The sequence below is a fragment of the Ranitomeya imitator genome, chromosome 4 (assembly GCF_032444005.1).
Source record: "Ranitomeya imitator isolate aRanImi1 chromosome 4, aRanImi1.pri, whole genome shotgun sequence".
NCBI classification, from domain to species: domain Eukaryota; kingdom Metazoa; phylum Chordata; class Amphibia; order Anura; family Dendrobatidae; genus Ranitomeya; species Ranitomeya imitator.
In genome coordinates, this window is record NC_091285.1 from 465,840,997 (window position 1) to 465,863,443 (window position 22,447).

Here is a 22,447-nt window from a genome sequence, read left to right on the forward strand (position 1 = left end):
GAGAGCCCCTGATGTGCCTAAACAGTGGAAAACCCCCACAAGTGACACCATTTTGTAAACTAGACCCCTTAAGGAACTTATCTAGATGTGTGGTGAGCACTTTGAACCCCCATGTGCTTCACAGAAGTTTATAACATTGAGCCGTGAAAATAAAAAATCGCATTTTTTCTACAAAAATGATATTTTTGCCCCCAAATCATTATTTTCACAAGGGTAACAGGAGAAATTAGACCACAAAAGTTGTAGTGCAATTTCTCCTGAGTACGTCGATACCCAATATGTGGGGGTAAACCACTGTTTGGGCGCACCGCAGAGCTTGGAAGAGAAGGAGTGCCGTTTTACTTTTTCAATGTAGAATTGTCTGGAATTGAGATTGGACGCCATGTCGCGTTTGGAGAGCCCCTGATGTGCCTAAACAGTGGAAACCCCTCACAAGTGACCCCATTTTGGAAACTAGACCCCCCATGGAACTTATCTAGATGTGTGGTGAGAACTTTGAATGCCCAAGTGCTTCACAGAAGTTTAGAATGCAGAGTCGTGAAAATAAAAAATATTTTTTTTTCCACAAAAAAGATATTGTAGCCCCCAAGTTTTTATTTTCACAAGGGTAACAGGAGAAATAGGACAACAATAGTTGTTGTCCAATTTATCCCGAGTACACTGATGTGCCATATGTGGGGGTAAACCACTGTTTGGATGCACGGCAGAGCTTGGAAGGGAAGGAGCGCTGTTTTGGAATGCAGACTTTGATAGAATGGTCTGTGGGCGTTATGTTGCGATTGCAGAGCCCCTGATGTTTTGTAGCCCCCAAGTTTTTATTTTCACAAGGGTAACAGGAGAAATTGGACCCCAAAAGTTGTTGTCCAATTTATCCCGAGTACGCTGATGCCCCATGTGTGGGGGGCAACCCACTGTTTGGGCGCACGGCAGAGCTCAGAAGGGAGGGAGCACCATTTGACTTTTTGAGCGCAAAATTGGCTGTCGTGTTTGGAGACCCCCTGATGTAACTAAACAGTGGAAACCCCCCAATTCTAGCTCCAACCCTAACCCCAACACACCCCTAACCCTAATCCCAACCCAATCCATAATCCTAATCACTAACCCTAACGATAATCACAACCCTTACCCCAAAACAACCCTAATGTCAACCCTAACCATAACCCTAATCAAAACCCTAAATCCAACACACCCCTAATCCTAATCTCAACCCTAACCTCAAACCTAACCCTAATCCCAATACACCCCTAATCACAACCCTAACCTTAACCCTAATCCCAAACCTAACCCTAATCCCAAGCGTAACCCTAATGCCAACCCTAACCCTAATACCAACTCTAATCCAAACCCTAACCCCAAATCTAACCCTAACTTTAGCCCCATCCCTAGCCCTAACTTTAGCCCCAACCCTAACCCTAGCCCTAAGGCTACTTTCACACTTGCGTAGTTTGGCATCCGTCGCAATCCGTCATTTTGGACAAAAAACGGATCCTCCAAATGTGCCCGCAGGATGCGTTTTTTTGCCCATAGACTTGTATTGCTGACGGATCGTGACGGATGGCCACACGTCGCGTCCATCGTGCACTGGATCAGTTGTGTTTTGGCGAACCGTCGGCACAAAAAACGTTCAAAGTAACGTTTTTTTGTACGACGTGTCTGCCATTTCTGACCGCACATGCGTGGCCGTAACTCCGCCCCCTCCTCCCCAGGACATAGATTGGGCAGCGGATGCGTTCAAAAACTACATCCACTGCCCACGTTGTGCACAATTTTCACAACGTGCGTCGGTATGTCGGGCCGACGCATTGCGACGGCCCCGTACCGACGTAAGTATGAAAGAACCCTAACCCTGAATTTAGCCCCAACCCTAACCCTAAATTTAGCCCCAACCCTAACCCTAGCCCTAACCCTAGCCCTAACCCTAGCCCTAACCCTAGCCCTAACCCTAACTCTAGCCCTAACCCTAACCCTAGCCCTAACCCTAGCCCTAACCCTAGCCCTAACCCTAGCCCTAACCCTAACCCTAGCCCTAACCCTAGCCCTAACCCTAGCTCTAACCCTAACCCTAGCCCTAACCCTAGCCCTAACCCTAACACTAACCCTAATTTTAGCCCCAACTGCTCTTCTCCTGTCGGCCGGCAGATGGCGATAGATGGCGGGCGCACTGCGCATGCGCCCGCCATTTTCTTTTCCCCAGCAGCCAGGAGGAGCAGCAGGAGGATCCAGGGACACTGGTAAGTATAATTACACTTTGATTTTTTTTTTTTTTTGGGGGGGGTCGCCGGTAAACAGGTAATTACTGGCGATCGCAAAACAGGGGTCGGTAAAACCGACCCCGATCATGTTCTTTGGGGTCTCGGCTACCCCCGGCAGCCGAGACCCCAAAGATTCTCCCGGTGCCGGCCGGCGGGCGCACTGCGCATGCGCCCGCCATTTTGAAGATGGCGGCGCCCACCGGGAGCCACGAGGAGCACCGGGGGAGATAGGTGAGTATCGGGGGGCTATCTGGGACCCCTTTTCTCTGTCCTCTGATGTGCGATCACATCGGAGGACAGAGAAATTAAAAAGAGATCACGTTTTTTTTTGTGATCGCCGGTAAACGGTTAATTACCGGCGATCGCAAATGCAGGGTCAGTAAAACCCCCCCCGAATCATGTTCTCTGGGGTCTCGGCTACCCCCGGCAGCCGAGACCCCGGAGAAAATCCGACTCTGGGGGGCGCTATTTACTTTTTCCACAGCGCCGTTAATTAACCGAGCTGTGGTTTAAGTACCCTTAGCGGCCGCCGTTAAAAGGCGTATCGGCGGTCGCTAAGGGGTTAAATGTGTTTCTCAGACAAGATACTGCATGATCTTTGAATTGTGTTTAGAAGCCACACTGCTAAAAATCAATGCAATAAAACATCCACATTTTTTTTCTGCTGTCATAGACATAAAATAGCCTTCAGAATAAACACTTTATTTTTTTTTTACAATATTAGCATTTCATTGCTGTTTTTCATAGGCACCAGCTGTCACCATTATTGTTTGTTGCCTGAAAGTTGTCTTTGGCATTAACACATGAAAACTAAAATGACACAGCTTTGTAAAAATAGCATTTTCTTCTTCAGAACATAGAAACATGTCATTCAATAGCAGAAAAATAATTAAACATATTGTATGAACAATTTCTTGTCTATTCCAACCTTTTTGTTTGTTAGTATTTTATTGTTTTATCATAATTCATGCATGTTTATGTGGCATAGAACAAAAAACCTGACCAGCACAGGTGCCTATTGCAATGACTACATAACTTGCAAAAAGGTGGAACACAGCAGCACTCTGTAGAGACCAATATATATATGCGAACACAAAATCTATCATAATTTCTGAGTAATCTGTAATAAAAAGTAAAAAAAAAAGATTTTTTTTAAATAAAAAAATACTTACAAAAGTGAAGGTTCTTATCGCATATATTGTCCAATTCCTGTGAGCTCATCAACCGTGACAAGGTGACACTTCTCTGATAATAATAATTTTATGATGGGTCCTATCATCTAAAACATGCCTCTCTTGTGCTATAAGTCTACAGAGTGAGGGTATGTGCACACGTTGCGGATTTTGCTGCGGCTCTGCAGTGGATTGGCCGCTGCGGATTCGCAGCAGTTTTTCCTGAGTTGACAGTACCATGTAAACCTATAGAAAACAAAATCTGCAGTGCACATGATGCGGAAAAAAAACACGCGGAAACGTAGCATTGTTTATTCTGCAGCATGTCAATTCTTTGTGCGGATTCTGCAGCAGTTTACACCTGCTCCACAATAGGAATCCGCAGGTGTAAAACCGCAGGTCGAATCCGCAAAAAAAAAAATCCGTCGTAATTACGTCGTGCGATATATCCGTCATAATTCCGCAGGTAATCCGCAGTGCAGTTTACCTGCAGATCTACCAAAATCAGTCTGGAAAAACCCGCACCACTTACCCCAACGTGTGCACGTGGCATTAACGCTATGTGCACACGTTGCGGATTTTGTTGCGGATCTGCAGCGTATTGGCCGTGGCGGATGGCAAAAATGTCATTATTGTTTCATCACTGCCCGATGGTATAAAATTATGACATGGTGTCATGATCACTGCACCCCTAGATGAATTCATTGAGAGGTGTAGTTTGTAAAATGTGTTCACTTATTGGTGGTCCTGCTGTTCTGGCACCTCGTGGGCTCTCCCAGTCACATGGCACCTGCAATCCATAACAGTAAAATCTGGCGCTCCTTGCCTTCTGAGCTTTCCACTGTGCCTGAAAAATATTTGACGATTATATGTAGGGTATTGATGCACTCAGGAAAAAATGGACCTCAGTTTGCTGAAAAAATAAAGTCCTATTAGCCCTTGGAACTAAAACTATATTTTAGTGGTAAAAATGTAATTTATTTTTTCTTCATCGCTCAGTGGTATAAAATACTGTGAGGCACATGTGGTGCCAATATGATCACTGCACCCCTAGATGAATTCATTGGGGAGTGTAGTTTGTAAAATGAGTTCACCTACAGGGGGGTTCTGTTGTTTTGGCACCTCAGAGGCTCTCACATGGCAACCTCAAACCATTCCAGCAAAATCTGAACTCTAAGGCCGGAGTCACACTACAGCGAGATACGGCCGAGTCTCACAGGTTAAAAGCAAGCTCTGGCACCGGCACTCCGGAGCGGAGCGTGCGGCTCCATGTATTGCTGTGCGACTGCACGCTCCGCTCCGGAGTGCCGGTGCCAGAGCTTGTTTTTAACCTGCGAGACTCGGCCGTATCTCGCTGTAGTGTGATCCCGGCCTAATATGGTGCCTCTTCCCTTGTGACCTTTGCAGTTTGGCTCAAAAGTAGTATTCCCCCCACATATGAGGTATCGGAGCACTCAGGAGAAATTGAGCAACAAATTGTATGGTACAATTTTTCCTGTTACCCTGAAAATGTGATTTTTTTTTTGTTTTCACAGTTCAATGGTAAAAACTTCAGTTAAGCACCTGGGGGTTCAAGGTGCTCACCAGACATCTAAATAAACTCCTTGCTTATATAACATAATGTCACTTAAAGCATGAGCTAATCGAATGAATTACTCCATGGTCCTTAGCAAAGACCTCTGATGTTCTTGTCAGCATCGGCCACTTGCTGCTGCTTTATCCAGTGTGCAGCGAGCAACTAGTACACACAGGAGAGGGATGAGAAATCAATTGGAACAAGCAGCACCCCAAAGCGAGCACTGTCAGTCACGATAAGGGGAGGTGTGGAGGATGGTAATTGAGGGACGGGAACAGTGCATTGAAGCCCCCTCATTACATATCTAGTAAAGCTGTTATATAAAATAGTGTTGAGCGATACCTTCCGATATCCAGAAGTATCGGTATCGGATTGGATCGGCCGATATCCCAAAAATATCGGATATTGCCGATACCTGATACCAATGCAAGTCAATGGGACACAAATAACGAAATGTAAATAAGCCCTTTCTATCCTTCTACATCCTGTTCCGGAGGGGGGAAGAGTTTGGGCGGTGCATGGGTGGACATTGTGCGTGTCTGTGTGTGTGGGGCGGGGTCTGTGCGGGCCTGCCGGGGATCTGTACGGGCCTCTCGGGGGTCTGTGTAGGCCGCTGGGGATCTGTGCGGGCCTGCCGGGGATCTGTGCAAGCCTGCCGGGGGACTGTACGGGCCAGCCGGGGGTCTATGCGGGCTGCCGGGGATATGTGCGGCCTGCCGGGGGTCTGTGCGGCCTGCCGGGGGTCTGTGCAGGTCTGCCCAGGGTCTGTGCAGGCCTTCTGGGGGTCTGTACGGGCCTGCCGGGGGTCTGTCCGTTGTGAAATTTGTGCCCCGACGTGGGCAGCGGATGCAGTTTTTCAATGCATCCACTGCCCATTCTGAAGTCCAGGGAGGAGGGGGTGGAGTTTCGGCCGTGCATGCGCTGTAGAAAATGGCGGACGCGACGGACAAAAAAACGTTCACTTGAACGTATTTTCGTGCCGACGGTCCGCCAAAACACGACGAATCCATTGCATGACGGACGCAACGTGTGGCAATCCGTCGCGATCCGTCTCTAATACAAGTCTTTGGGTAAAAAACGCATCCTACGAGCACATTTGCCGGATCCGTTTTTTCCCAAAACGATGGATTGCGACGGATTGCTAAAAAGGCAAGTGTGAAAGTAGCCTTAGAAACATCGGCCTTTCTATTATGTATCTATGGATATATCTATCTTTAGATATATGACCTCCCTTGGTTCAGATGCAACATCTTGACTTCCCCTGGTTCTGACCCAACATCCTGACCTGTTCTGGTTCTGATCTGGACTGGGATAACTGTTTTATAGCAGTAATTTGCTAATCCTCAGTTGCCCATGTATTGTTAGGACATCTCGTGACTTAAGTAAGACATTCTGACATTACATTGGGGAATTATCTTTTGAGCAGTTCTCTCATAGACAGCTGAGGGCGAATAACTCAAGTAATGGCTGTGCAGCATCTAAGGAGGGAGACATTACAAAAGATAATGAGGTGGGCATTTCTTACATTTGGATGGCTTGTTGTGCCCTGTGGTTACCCCCTAGGTAGAAAATGCAAATGTATGAGAAGAAGATGAGTCAGGGTGAAGTGGAGCAGATGTAGATAAACATTCCCCTCCAGTGTATTCCTCCTCACACTGTATTTCTTTACTACAAGGCACACAGGCCTAAAGGAGGAGGAGAAGGAGAAGGATGGGGCAGCAGCCGTCGCCATGGTAACAGCCTCATCCCCTCCCTCCACTCTCTCTCGTGCATTCTTCTCCTTTCTCAGCCAGGGGCCATGCTCTTCCTCACACAGGTTCCAGGGCTGCCATTGTACCAGCTTCTGTATGCAGCTTCCTGGGTTCATTAGTAGTCTCAGCGTGTGGCTGGGAAGCAGGAACACAAAAGAGCTGACTGCTGCCTGACAATCCGGATCCTCCGCAGAGGGAGACGCACTGAGGGGCTGCGGGCACAGGTAGGCACCTCACAAGGGGCTGGCACCTCACAAGGGCTCTCACCTGCCCGCCCAGGAAGGCTGCGCTGTGTGCAGGCACGGAGGGCTGTGGAAGTCACCTGGAGGTACAGAGACCATCCTGGCACTGGGGTCTGGGCATGGTCCCAGGGATTAGTCTCCAGTGGCCGTGATGGAAAGAGGCTGATGGCTCCTACTACATCACCTCTGCTAATCTGTTGCTATAGGGAGATTGGGGATGCGGTGACTGGTACCTGGGTAGGGGCAGCTGCTGGGCACTGGGCTGCCAGAGGATAGTACAGGCAGGAGGGTGCTGGCAGGAGGGTGCTGGCAGGAGGGTACTGGCAGGAGGGTGATGGCAGGAGGATGCTGCCAGAGGATAGTACAGGCAGGAGGGTGCTGGCAGGAGGGTGCTGGCAAGAGGGTACTGGCAGGATGCAACAGACAGGAGGGTGCAGGCAGGATGATACAGGCAGGAGGGTGCTGGCGGGAGGGTGCAGGCGGGATGGTATTGGCAGGAGGGTGCTGGCATGAGAGTACAGGCATGAGGGTGCTGGTAGGATGGTATTGGCAGGAGGGTGCAGGCAGGAGGGTGCTGGCAGAAAGGTACTGGCATGAGGGTACTGGCAGGATGGAGTAGGCAGGATGGAGCAGGCAGGAGGGTACATACAGGAAGGTACTGGCAGGATAGAGAAGGTAGCAGGATACAGGCAGGAGTGTACTGGCAGGATGGAGCAGGCAGGATGGAGCAGGCAGGAGGGTACATACAGGAAGGTACTGGCAGGATAGAGAAGGTAGCAGGATACAGGCAGGAGTGTACTGGCAGGATGGAGCAGGCAGGATGGAGCAGGCAGGAGGGTACATACAGGAAGGTACTGGCAGGATAGAGAAGGTAGCAGGATACAGGCAGGAGTGTACTGGCAGGATGGAGCAGGCAGGAGGGTACTGGCAGGATGGTGCATTCAGGAGGCTGCTGGCAGTAATGTTTGTTACAGGCAGGAGGCTACTGGCAGGATGGTACATGCAAGATGGTGCAATCAGGAGGGTACAGGTAGGAGTATCTGTTACAGGTAGGATGGTGCAGGCAGGTAGGTACAGGCAGGAAGATCTGTTACAGCCAGGGTGGTGCAGTGCAGGCAGGTGGGTACAGTAGGTGTGTACAGGCAGGAGGGTACATGCAGGAGGGTCTGTTATAGACAGGATGGTGCAGGCAGTTGGGTACTGGCAGCAGGGTACAGGCAGGAGGATATTGGCAGGAGGGTACAGCCAGGATGATCCCTGTGAAGTGTAAGACATTGTCCAGTCACTCCTTCTCCCGAAGAGATTACAGTCAATTGCTTGCTGCCCAACTTGCATATACGGTATATTGCTTTTTGCATTGCCATTTCTGAGTGCCCGCTGTACTCACATTAGCCCATCAGAAAGCTGCCAGTCTAATTTACCTATACAATTTAATAGGAAATCAATGAAGCTGTGCGTATTTCTGTAAAGTGTGGGAGGAATGCAGCTCCCACCCTGGAAGAATGTGTAAACTTCATGCATGTGTTGTAGGCGATGATTCCAGTGCTGTCTGTTACAGCCACAACCCTGATGCTGTACATTGAGAACATTTACAGCCCATTTATTTCTTTCATTTCCTTTGACATAACAATAATAATACCTGATCTAAACCTATTGGCATGCTTCCCCCTGGTATGAATGGTGGTCATACGGTAGGCGCCTGCCAGCTGGCCCCACAATGGTTGCTGTTAATGAAAGACAAGTGTTAATTCTAGTAAGTCTCCAGCATTGCTAGTAAGTCTTGTGGCTCAGATTTGTAGCTTTCTGGCTCTCAGCGGAGACGTGCTTCTTGGATGACAAATGATTCCATTAAGCTGTCATCTCTAGGTCAGCGGCCACCATACTTCACTCCCTTGTTCTGCTGGTCAGTCGCTCCCAGTTTATGGAAGATGGGATGGCTGCCTCTCCATAGCTAATGCTATAATGCTCTGGATTATTGACTCTAATGCAGCCATAATATGCAGAGTGCCATCATCATTTTCTAGTATTATGTGCTTTGCTCTTCTGTTTGCTGATGCTACACCGCTGCACATTTCACTCCATTATAAGGCATTTTTCTATACCCAGCTGCATTTTATGATGTTACCACACTACAAAGAGTTATGGTGCCGCATTAGATAAATTACTTTTTCGAGGTCTATGTAAAGAACGCAGCGTTTGGTTCATCCTGTTGCCGCTCTACATGTAAACAAATAATTTATTTTTCTAAGCATATTAGGGTTAGCACATATACAGGTCCTTCTCAAAAAATTAGCATATAGTGTTAAATTTCATTATTTACCATAATGTAATGATTACAATTAAACTTTCATATATTATAGATTCATTATCCACCAACTGAAATTTGTCAGGTCTTTTATTGTTTTAATACTGATGATTTTGGCATACAACTCCTGATAACCCAAAAAACCTGTCTCAATAAATTAGCATATCAAGAAAAGGTTCTCTAAACGACCTATTACCCTAATCTTCTGAATCAACTAATTAACTCTAAACACATGCAAAAGATACCTGAGGCTTTTATAAACTCCCTGCCTGGTTCATTGCTCAAAACCCCCATCATGGGTAAGACTAGCGACCTGACAGATGTCAAGAAGGCCATCATTGACACCCTCAAGCAAGAGGGTAAGACCCAGAAAGAAATTTCTCAACAAATAGGCTGTTCCCAGAGTGCTGTATCAAGGCACCTCAATGGTAAGTCTGTTGGAAGGAAACAATGTGGCAGAAAACGCTGTACAACGAGAAGAGGAGACCGGACCCTGAGGAAGATTGTGGAGAAGGACCGATTCCAGACCTTGGGGAACCTGAGGAAGCAGTGGACTGAGTCTGGTGTGGAAACATCCAGAGCCACCGTGCACAGGCGTGTGCAGGAAATGGGCTACAGGTGCCGCATTCCCCAGGTAAAGCCACTTTTGAACCATAAATAGCGGCAGAGGCGCCTGACCTGGGCTACAGAGAAGCAGCACTGGACTGTTGCTAAGTGGTCCCAAGTACTTTTTTCTGATGAAAGCAAATTTTGCATGTCATTCGGAAATCAAGGTGCCAGAGTCTGGAGGAAGACTGGGGAGAAGGAAATGCCAAAATGCCTGAAGTCCAGTGTCAAGTACCCACAGTCAGTGATGGTGTGGGGTGCCATGTCAGCTGCTGGTGTTGGTCCACTGTGTTTCATCAAGGACAGGGTCAATGCAGCTAGCTATCAGGAGATTTTGGAGCACTTCATGCTTCCATCGGCTAAAATGCTTTATGGAGATGAAGATTTCATTTTTCAGCACGACCTGGCACCTGCTCACAGTGCCAAAACCACTGGTAAATGGTTTACTGACCATGGTATTACTGTGCTCAATTGGCCTGCCAACTCTCCTGACCTGAACCCCATAGAGAATCTGTGGAATATTGTGAAGAGAAAGTTGAGAGACGCAAGACCCAACACTCTGGATGAGCTTAAGGCCGCTATTGAAGCATCCTGGGCCTCCATAACATCTCAGCAGTGTCACAGGCTGATTGCCTCCATGCCACGCCGCATTGAAGCAGTCATTTCTGCCAAAGGATTCCCGACCAAGTATTGAGTGCATAACTGAACATTATTATTTGTTGGTTTTTTTTGTTTGTTATTAAAAAACACTTTTATGTGATTGGATGGGTGAAATATGCTAATTTATTGAGACAGGTTTTTTGGGTTATCAGGAGTTGTATGCCAAAATCATCAGTATTAAAACAATAAAAGACCTGACAAATTTCAGTTGGTGGATAATGAATCTATAATATATGAAAGTTTAATTGTAATCATTACATTATGGTAAATAATGAAATTTAACACTATATGCTAATTTTTTGAGAAGGACCTGTATTGACCTGTGCCCCGCTGGATATTGATCCATCTATGGAATTGGGAAGGCATGTGTTATTGGAGGCCTTCTGTCTTCTTACCCCCAGGGGTTCAATATGTTCAAGTGTCAGTGATTGAGGGAATTTTTAATTTGCATAAATAACATTGTGTTGTGTCTGACAATACTCAGATGAAAAAAATTATTTTTACTGCTGTTCACCCTTTGACTAAAACTTTATGAACATTCAATGATTGATGACCAATGAAAATGTTTTTTTTTGGCCACATATAAGCAAAATAATAAAATATCACACAGGTACCGTGCATTAGTTTGAAAGCGAATGTTAGAAAGGCCTGATTCATACAAATTCAGACACTGCGGACTGCACACATACAGCTCATTGAGTGTTATGTATGAGCTAGTGCGGATGAGAAATTTAGAAAAAAAAAAAAGAAGAAATTTCAGCATGTGCTAGTCTCATCAGAAACAGAGCAAATTTCAATGGCAGAGATCTCTCGCACTGGTATATGTTGCGGACAAGCTGATAGAGCACCATAGGCCTAGTCACAGCCGCAATTTTTAGACATCGCTGGTCGGTCCAAGAATGGCAACATTCATCTGAATGTAGTGTAAATGGAAAATATGTTACAGATCTGTGTTACCTTTTCGCCTAGGCAGTGTTATGTGTCCCTAGTAGTGATGAGCGAACGTGCTCAGATAAGGTGTTATCTGAGCATGCTCGTCTGCTGAGTGTCTTCAGCGTGCTCGAATGATATGATCGAGTCCCCGCGCCTGTCTAACAGCCGCAACACCTGCAGAGATTGTCTAAGAAACAGGCAATTCCTCCATATGTTGCGGCTGTCTAACACCCTCGAGACATACAGCTGCTGGGACTCGAACATATTTCTCGAGCACGTCAAAGACACTCAGCAGACAAGCATGCTCAGATAACACCTTATCCAGGCACATTCGCTCATCACTAGTCTCTAGCATCACAGCCTCAGTCCTTATTTTCAGTTCTCTTTTTGGCTGTGGCTACTTGTGTCGCGTCACAGCAATTCTCAGATATGTCGTTCGATCAAAAACATTTGTGCAACTTGCTGGCGAAGGAACATTTCAGAGTTATGATTTTGCGGTAAGAAACAGCCAAATTGAAAACAAGTTGCAATTAAGTCTATAACAAATAAGTCGCAAGCAATCTGCAACCAGTGATAGAAAATCCAACACATGTAGAAACAGGTCGCAGTACCACACTATGAGCTTGTGCACATGGTCAATGATTTTAGACAAGTGCTCATGGTGGTTTTCTCGGATAGCACTCGTACACTCGTACCCATAATATTCTATAGGGCTCTGCACATGTTCGATTTTCTCCTCGGTCTGAGTGGTCCAAGAAAAAAATCGGAGACATGTCTGATATTGATTCGAGTGTAGGATCATAATCGGTAATACAAGTCTACGTGTCCGTGAAAAACCTCGGACTGTACCTGGATGACATCCGAATGTGGTTCGATTTTCACAGCCTTACGAAAAGGATAAAGGTGGAAAGAAAACAGTCTGTGAACTTACCCTATAGGTAATTATTATTATTATACATTTTTATAGCGCCATTTATTCCATGGCGCTTTACATGTGAACGGGGCAAATATAGACAAGTACAATAAGCATGAGTAAAACAAGGCACACACAAGTACAGGAGGAGAGAGGACCCTGCCCGCGAGGGCTCACAGTCTACAGGGGATGAGTGAGGATACAATAGGACGTACATTTTAAATGTGACACATCGTGGTATAACCTTTTAGCTCAGCTGAAATAATATCTGGTTTAATAAATATTTGCTTGATCAAACAATTTTGGAGTATCTTTTCCTAGAAGGCTGCATTGTGCCGTTCCTCTGTTATTTCTCCTACGTGACATCTGGGTGGTACCAATCATCTTGTATCCTACTCAATCTGATATTGTCATCTCTTATTGGACACTGATAGCACCCCGTTTCAATTTAATTATACATTTCCATTAGGAATAAAAACATTTCTAAAAACAGTTCCTACATGATTGTCCTTCCATGAAGAATGAAAGAATTTACAGTTATACACTTGTCAGGAGATCTGAGGGGTCCTTTTTAAATTGTTGCTTTAGGCCAGACATTTTTTTGGCTGTGGAACAAATGAAAATTGGTTGTTCTTAGTTGATCAAATTAGATTTGGACGCCAGTGTCACTCAATGAAATAGCAAAATACTGTTTGATCTGTTGCAGATATTTTACGAGGCTACATGAGTAAATACTGCAGTTGTGACTACTGTTGATTTTTAGACTAAGTCGTTTTATCCAAAAGGGTTGATGATCCAGACATGACAAATTTATATTTTTGTGTAACATTAAAAAAAACAAAAAACATTCAGCAAGCTACAACAGAGAATGTTCACTCTTGCATTCCATTTTTTTCTAAGTGTTGCTAGCCACCAAAAGATTACACTTATGTTACGACCAATCTTCTCTTGCTGAGTTCTCAAATCTAAGAAAGACATAATTCACTCTGCAGTTTTTGCCAGAATACTGGCTCAAAGTTGGTTGAAATGTCACTAAATTATTGCACAATGCAAAGAACAAAGATGTTGCGAGTTATGGGGTTTTCACCCAAGTTTCAGCCAGCTCCAATAACATTTAAGGCCGGTTTCACACGTCAGTGGCTCCGGTACGTGAGGTGACAGTTTCCTCACATACCGGAGACACTGACTCACGTAGACACATTGAAATCAATGTGTCACTGCATATGTCAGCGTGTTTTCACGGACCGTGTGTCCGTATGCAAAACACGGAGACATGTCAGTGTTCGTGGAAGCGCACGGATTACACGGACCCATTAAAGTCAATGGGTCCGTATAAAACACGTACCGCACATGGACGCTGTCCGTGTGCAGTCGTGTGCCATGCAGGAGACAGCGCTACTGTAAGCGCTGTCCCCCCACGTGGTGCTGAAGCCACCATGCATATCTTCTTTCCAGCAGCGTTCGCTGGAGAGAAGATATGAAACGCCCCCTTTTTTTTTCCTTGTTTAAAATAAAGATTTCTGTAACCCAACCTCCTCCCACCCCCTGTGCGCCCCCCTGCTGTTAATAAAATACTCACCCTGCTCCCTCGCAGCATCCTGTCCTCGCCGCACCTTCTCCTGTATGAGCGGTCACGTGGGGCCGCCGATTACAGTCATGAATATGCGGCTCCACCTCCCATAGGGGTGGAGCCGCATATTCATTACTGTAATAAGCTTTATTTTATTTTTATTTTAAAGAAGAAAAAAAAAGGTTTTTTCATATCTTCTCTTCAGCGAACGCTGCTGGAAAGAAGATATGCATGGCGGCTTCAGCACCAGATGCAGGGGACAGCGCTTACTTGTAGCGCTGTCTCCTGCACGGTCCGTGTGGTACCCAGTTGACACACGGGCGGCACACGGCTGCCGCACGTGTGCCACACTGATGTTCACGGTAAGCACACGGAGACACGGACACGGATAATTCCGGTACCGATTTTTCCGGTGCCGGAATTATCTGGACGTGTGAGACTGGCCTAAGAAAGTGGCCATAGCTCAGGCAATATGTGGCGCGGCAAAATCAGCATAATTCACTATGCAAAAATGGTTTCAATTACGTCAGAAATGTACTCTAATTCCTAACTGACGTAACATTTCCTGCACTTGCCTACTGCAGTTGAAAGATGACCTAAATTAATTAAGAGGAACATGTTTTTTAATTAGTTTGATGGATCCAGGGTGCAGTTTATCAAGAGTAGTGTTTAAAATGCAAATCTTGGATCTACATATGAGTAGAATAGTATATAAATAAAATAAATATCTAACATGATTTTTAACAGATTTCTTTGAATCAAAGTCAGTAGATGACAAAAGTCCATCAAAGCCTCTCATTTCAGATGACCAACTTTATTACTGTGTGGCCAACTTTGGTCGTCTGGACAGACTTTCTTATGGAAAAGCCTGTAGACATATAATTGTGCTGCATTTCCCATTGAAATGTATCTATAGTGGACTGCAATAAACCCCTGCTCTGCTTAGATTACATGTCTGTGTAGCTACAAATAGTCTTTGTCACTGATGGTATAGTTATTAAGTTGGCCATAATCATTAGATTAATGTCAGTCAAACTCAGTCTACCGACCAATGTCCCCAAACCTTCCTGACCAATTATATAATGGTTATAGAGGCCTCCGTGATGCTGGGGAAAAGTATGGTCAGATATGTGGAATTTCAGTTCTTAAGAATTTTTTTCTTAGGGAGAGAAATCACTTCTCGAAGTTTCTGATCGTTACTGACTTTGCCCTACGCGGAACACAATTATGCTGAGCTAAGCAGAAGCCCACTAAAACACACACAAGCAGATACTAGAGGGAAATAAAGCCACACACAGCAAAGGTGGTACAGAATACTTCTAGATGAAGAACAATACAGTCAGCCTCTATCCACTTGCAGGAAATAGTAGATCGTATTCTGCAAAACGAATGGACTAGACCTTAGTTTTATTAGCCCTTTAATAAAAGTCACTAGGTTTTGCTATTAAGTAAGTGTCTGACTTATTATGATTCAGAGATAAAACCTAATTATCTAAAGATCAAGTGCAGAATGTTTTAAGAAAAAGTCATTGCATACCCTTTACTGGTGAAGGTGAATCTCCCTAGGAATTAAAATTTATATTAATTCTCTCCCACTATTGTACATGTCCAAACTATTAGTTATCCACTATAGAACAAGATGAATAACACTTGCTCTATGCAAATGTTCTAGAATGCCACCAAACGACAGATGAAATATTGTTTTCAAGTAAATTTGAACATTTGTAAATCAGATCACCGAGTCCGGCAGTAAATAACTGTCATATCTCCACCTGGACCTCCTCCTGCAATGTCTTCTTCTGTCATCTAGTGGTACTGTATTCATTGTGTGGGTGACACTGGTGATGGGGGAGACATCTTGGCCAGAAGCTCTAAGCAGTTAAGGCTTTTTCCTATTTTGTGACTGGAACCTGTAGTTATGCCCAGTCTGGCAGTATGGTTGTGTGTAATCAGCTACCTGCTGTGGCCAATAGAACAGCACCACACCCTACTAATAATACCAGCATATTTGTGGGCGTTGCCAGTTATAGTTTATACTTGCTATGGTTCGCTCCTCTTATTTAGCTCTTGTTTGGCTTGTTTGATTTCAATTTCTGACGTCAGATTATTTTAGACCACCCTTCTGCCTGATGTTTCTGTATTGTCCCTGACCTGGTATTGACGTGGCTTTCTTACCACCCTCTAACAGCTCGCTATATCAGCCAGCAGCCACTCCATGGACCCAACTCTGGTGCCCCTGTGTAAGTCCAGAATCTTGTACAGGGGTTAAAAGGCGAAAGTCAGAGACACCCCTGAAATCTTCTAGATGGAGTGACTAGAACAAAACCTGTCCGTAATCACCTATTAATGCCAGCCTTCCACTGACAGGGCTCCCTGACAGTAAGGGTATGTGCACACGTCAGGATTTCTTGCAGAAATTTTCCCGACAAAAACCGGACATTTCTGCCAGAAATCCGCATTCGTTTTTACCTCGATTTTACTGCATTTTTGACGCGTTTTTGATGCGTTTTTGGTGCGTTTTTCCCAAATGCATAGAATTGCGGGAAAAACGCAGAAAATCCTCAAAAATAATGAACATGCTCATTCAACACCATCAACACCTTGATCACATCTGTTTTATATAGACATATAGATGTTGCCCACAATCATATAGACATCTGGATAGATAACTGTCAGCATGTCTCTCTGAGCTGGCCACTTATAGAGATTATTTGCTATGATAACAAACTAAATCCCTGCTATTCCCCATAATAGGATTTTTATTTTGTTCACCATTTACATGATGACACCTGCTACGAAAACTGCAATGACAATTGTCTGATCCGAAAACAGCTACAGATCAAATCAAGATCATCTTACCAGTTGCAGCTCAGTGGTTGTAGCTATTATCAGACATTTTCGGCTTGATCATAGCTAAGTCACATCATGTAGGAGCAGCCTTTGGCACTATTGTCCTCTTTGTTTCTTCTGCACTAGATAATAGAGATCATCTGCAGGTCATTAGTCGATTAACACCAGGGAAGCCAAGCAGCACAATGAAAGCCCGTTTTCTACAGATGTATGGTCATTAGCTTGACATATTTTTATTATTTTCATAACCATTTGTTTTTGGTTTACCTGTTACCGGATCTCCTGTATGAATGAAAGCAGCTAAGCATTCACAGCACGTAAACTCTCATTCCTTTATTTCCAAAAGAACACAGTGTAACCTGCCCTACGATGTCAAATTGTGAACCGAGCTGGAGCTGTTTTCTGTATGTTCAGAACAATGGATGTTTAGGGGATATCTAATACATTCACATCATTTGTGGATAGCAAAATAGAAATATATACGTAAAGAGAACCCATTGTTTATGTGAAGAATAGTAAAATGTCAGTAAATGAAATTCTAAGACTTTTCTCAAATATGTGTCAGTAATAAATCAGGTTTTGCATTCATTATTTGAAAGAACAGCATTCCTTAAACAAAAAGGAGGTGAACGGATAGGGTCCCAACCCTTACGATACAAAATATGTGGAATCCGGCACTCTCAAAAAAAGGGCTAATTTTTATTGAAACCAAGAAATAGTGTATCAAATATATAATGTTTCGGTCTAGATGACCTTCATCAGATATACAGTAGTAGCATATAATTTCATAAATATCTGAAGATTAGACTCCGGTTATTTAAATTTTAAATAGCAGTCCCTGTGCTTGGAAATGGCCAGGCATGCCTGGTGTAGTATCCCGGTAGCGAAGTCCGTCATAATGGTTGTCAGCCTGTAACATTAACATTTCTTGATTTTAATAAAAATTAGCTCTTTTTTTTAAGAGTGCCCGATCTTACATATTTTACATTCATTATAACGGAGTGAGCGCAAAATTTGATGAAATTCTCTTCTCCATCTGAAATTTTACTGGGAGGGGTAGATCTGATTCTGTATAACACCTAAATGGTAAATTAGAGCTTTGTGCTCAGATCTGGCAGTATATAATGCTGGTAAGTGTCCTACGCCAGGGGCTGGGCTTACCCTGGAGGGGCTTGATTAAATGACTACCTGGTATTCATTAGAGCCTCTGATGGTGAGGACAGGCTGGGCCGCCAGTAGACACCAGGTACCACACTAGAGCAGTCTCCAAGACTGCAGCAGCTGACCGGAGGGTCAGAGACTGGGGTATGAGTTACAGGAGGGGGAGACAAAAGAGCGTAGGTAATAAATGCACCACTGTATAGTGCTCACATGCATAACATAGTTAGCCGACCAACTATAGAACAAGAAAGATACAGATTTAGTATCTTAGATTCTTTAGTTCATAGCAGCATGAAACAGGTAGAGGATGGAGCATGAGCACATGCTATGCGGCATTTTGGTGGACTGGATCCTCTCTCAAGCATTTATTTCAAGTGCAGCATACAGCCGATATGGTGTGAAATTCGCAGCATTTTTTACAATCACCATAAAAACATTCAATGTACTTCCTAATCATTCTCATTTTCAGTGTGGTGGGATATGACAATAGGATTTTATAATACTATGGCTGGTGTGAACAGCCGATGTGTTGGAGTCAGAAGCTCCCGATTCATTCGGAGGAGCAAAGCTCTTAACGAATTGAGCGTGTCTGAAAAGTGGCATTTGTCTTCATGCGCCTCGACATAAATTCAGTCAGCAACTGAAGTAAGATTTCTGCTGTAAAGCATTCAGCAGCTCATCACGAATTAGACATGTTGTGGCATCACGTCCAGATTCCACTCTCATCCCACCCCAGCTTTGTCTTACGGGAGTGAAAATGCCAAAAGTTACACTTTTCAAGTGGAAACAGCTTCTGGAAATGCTGATTATTTTTTTCCTAAAGTTCTTTTTCCTGTGGTTTTCAGAAGTTGCAAAGTTTTTTTCACTTGCATTTTTGTGAGCGTTTTGGTTGCGTCTTTTGAGTGTTTTTAGCATATTTTAGGATAATTTGCAAGTGTTTTGTTAAGTTTATTAAGCAATGAGTAAAACGTTTTAAACAAAACGCACTCAAAAGTCTCGAATAGATGACCAGATGTCTCCAAGGCATTTTTTTTTTGCCTTCAATTTGCCTTCTATTGTAAAGTATAGATCGTTATTTAGTGGAAAATGTCTGAAGTAGTTAAAAGACACTCAAAAGCATGAACTTTTCAACAGCTGCTTTTTCTTACATAGATATGAATAGGAAGATTCTTATGAGCATTTTCTGAGCAGACCAGTAAGAAACTGGCCCCAAAAAACCCCACTGTGTGAACATACCCTTTGAATGATGCAGTGAATATAATTGCATGGCACTCCACAATTTATTGTCTGTGGAACTGTTGGAAATAGCCGATCGCTGTACTTGGCTATCTCCAGCAATGACATTCAATAAATGGATCAGTTTTCCTAACGGAACTAGGAGATCACCATTTTTGGGAATGGTAAGGGTTCCAGCAGTGTGACCCCAGTGATCACACATGTTACCACCAATCAATGTATAGGTGAAAACGCAATAAGATGGGAATAACTCTTTAACTAAATTCAAGTAAAGGTAAAAGTTGGCATATCTGAATTAAAAAAGATGTAATAAAAAATCCTCTGGAACAAAGAGCATTGTATATAGTATTCAACTAGAAATTGTGGTGAAAGTTCAGACCTGACTTTTGCAGGGCACTGGGTCCTTTGAATAATCTCTGTTCCACATAAAAAATAAATAAATAATAATTTCTTTAACTATTTTTATTAGAGACTAGCATTTTTTTCTTATTAAAACAAATAAGGTCATGGAAGTGACAGGAACTTTGTATAGATCAAGGAGTTGCCTAAAAAACCCATCATGGTGCAGGTTTCATGGAATGAACAGAAAATCCTTATGTGTTTGTCCAGGGCTAAACTGCCAGTCTGGCAGTTATAGCAAACGGCAGGTGGGTTAGTGTTGGCACTGGGCAGATCAGATTGTTTCCAAGCTAAATCATCTTTACTGGAGATGAGATGACCTGTGGATATTCGGGTTTGTTGTGTTCGACTGAACTTTGGTCCAAAGTTCGGTTCAGGCACCAGAACACAAACCCAATAGAAGTCAAAGGTGACTCTAATTTTGGTGCTGTAAAGGGCTGTAAAATAGTTGTAGTAAGCGCTAGGGGGGCTGCCAAAGATAGCAGAGTACCCTCAGAGAGACAGAGTCACTATCTCTCTCACCATCTGAACTCTGAACAGTAAAACGGACTTCCAGGAGACCTAAAGGTACCGTCACACAGTGCAATTTTCATCGCTACGACGGTACGATCCGTGACGCTCCAGCGTCGTAACAATATCGCTCCAGCGTCGTAGACTGCTGTCACACTTTGCAATCTACGACGCTGGAGCGATAATTTCATGACGTATGTGCGATGTAGAAGCCGTTGGTTACTATGCGCACATCGTATACGATATATGTTACACCATGCAATTATGCCGCCACAGTGGGACACTAGACGACGAAAGAAAGTTTCAAACGATCTGCTACGACGTACGATTCTCAGCGGGGTCCCTGATCGCAGGAGCGTGTCAGACACTGCGATCTCGTAACTATATCGCTCGAACGTCACGAATCGTGCCGTCGTAGCGATCAAAATTGCACTGTGTGACGGTACCCTTACACTTTACAGATCAGGCTCGCTCATCTCTATTCTTCACACTTCATTAACCCATAATTTACCGATATCAAATTATCGAGCGTAATCATAGTGCAAACTAATACTCCTGCCATCATTGTTGCCACTGTGGTGAACCATTAGTCACAGTTGTTTTTTGAAGGTTAAGTTCCCACGATGAGTTATTGCAGAGTTTTTGACGCTGCTTATTTTTGAAAAAAGTATCCTATTTTACTTAATAGGTGCAGAAAATCTGCAACATCAGAAACTCACCAAAAGCTCATTGTAGGAACCTAGCTTAAGGCCTCATTCAGACGTCTGTGACTTTTCTTATGCACACACAGACCGTTTTTCGTCAGTATTTTGGAACCCATTTTCATTAGTAATTGGTTCATGTGTCAGCTTTTACCATCAGTGTTTTATCAGTGATTCTCATGTATGGATAAATAAATGACAAAACTTCTGCTGCCCGTTACAGCGTTAATCATGGACAGCAGATCGTCTGTCCACAGATGCCATTCATAGCCTATAATGGGTACGTGTTCTGCCCAAGAAAATTAGACAGAACATGTACATGACTCAAAAATGGCTGAATGTGGCCTAAAATCTTGATATAGCATGGATATTTTTTGTGGACATTTAATAGAGACAATGACAATTTCTAGTATAGCTATGGCCATGCTTCCCGGCAAGAACAATGAAAGTTTTCCTGTACAGAAATTTAAATCCCACATGATGTCAGTCCAGTTTCGTTCACAGGTGACCATTCTGTGATAGTCCCCCAATTCGCCCTATCATACATGAGCATAAACATATTCCATGTTCACAGTCACTAGGATGGCCTATCTGTCCCTATCAAAGTCACAGTTCATTCCTAGTGTCATCCAGTGCCTATCAAGGCCACAGTCTAGTCCTTGTTCCTTCCAGTCCCTATATGAAGTTCACAGTTCAGTCCAGTCCTAGTCTTGTCCAGTCCCTATCAAGATCACAGTTGAGTCCTAGTCCTGTCCTGTCCCTATCAAAGTCACAGTTCAGTCCAAGTCCCTTCCTGTCCTTATCAAGGTCACAGTTGAGTCCTAGTCCTGTCCTGTCCCGATCAAGGTCACAGTTCAGTCCTAGTCCCTTCCTGTCCTTATCAAGGTCACAATTGAGTCATAGTCCTGTCCTGTCCTGTCCCTATCAAGGTTACAGTTGAGTCCTAGTCCTGTCCTTATCAAGGTCACAGCTCAGTCCTAGTCCTTTCCTGTCCCTATCAATGTCACAGCTCAGTCCTAGTCCCATCCGCCCTATCTATGATAATACAATGGGTATAGTCGTTCCGGTGCTTCTAGATATACATTTACGCACATTATCTTCTTAAAGTGGAAATGTTAGCTTGGTTTGGTTCAAGGACATTATGAGAATTGCTTCTGTAAACAGCACCTTTTATATCTCCTCAAAGAATATAATCCAGAGCTGTGAGATCAGGTGAATGTGGTGGTCATATGTCCTTGCAGATCAGTCCATTACTGAATATAAGAGCACTAAATCCTGCATATAAAGGTTTAGAAGATATTCAAAACTACAAAAAAAAGCTACAAAGAATAAATAGCCACTCCAAAAAATAAGTACAAATTCAGTTTTAACTAATGCAGAAACAATACTTAAGGGACTTACATTAACATATGTGGGGGGGGGGGGGGGGGGGGGCGCGTCACACAAAATAAAGTTCATGGAAAACGCATCAGATAAGAGGATGGTATATCTAAAGACTATTATGCACTATAATAAGAACACGACTGTGCATTAAAGACATAGTATCAATTGAAATAAATAGAATAAAGTAGTGTGCAGGGGAAAATACATCCACTAGCTAGATATATAAA

At 43.9% G+C, this 22,447-nt stretch overlaps 1 protein-coding gene across 6 annotated transcripts in view; it reads left to right on the forward strand.

Moving 5' to 3' along the window:
• Positions 1-6,676: 6,676 nt before the first annotated feature.
• Positions 6,677-22,447, forward strand: part of APBA2 (amyloid beta precursor protein binding family A member 2) — a 734,370-nt gene continuing 718,599 nt past the window's right edge. Inside the window, exon 1 of one of the 6 annotated variants that reach the window (XM_069765829.1) lies at positions 6,677-6,975. The gene's annotated coding sequence lies outside the window, so the exon portion shown is untranslated. The remainder of the gene's footprint in view (positions 6,976-22,447) is intronic. The other 5 variants (XM_069765831.1, XM_069765833.1, XM_069765834.1 and 2 more) reach the window with 5 other exon arrangements.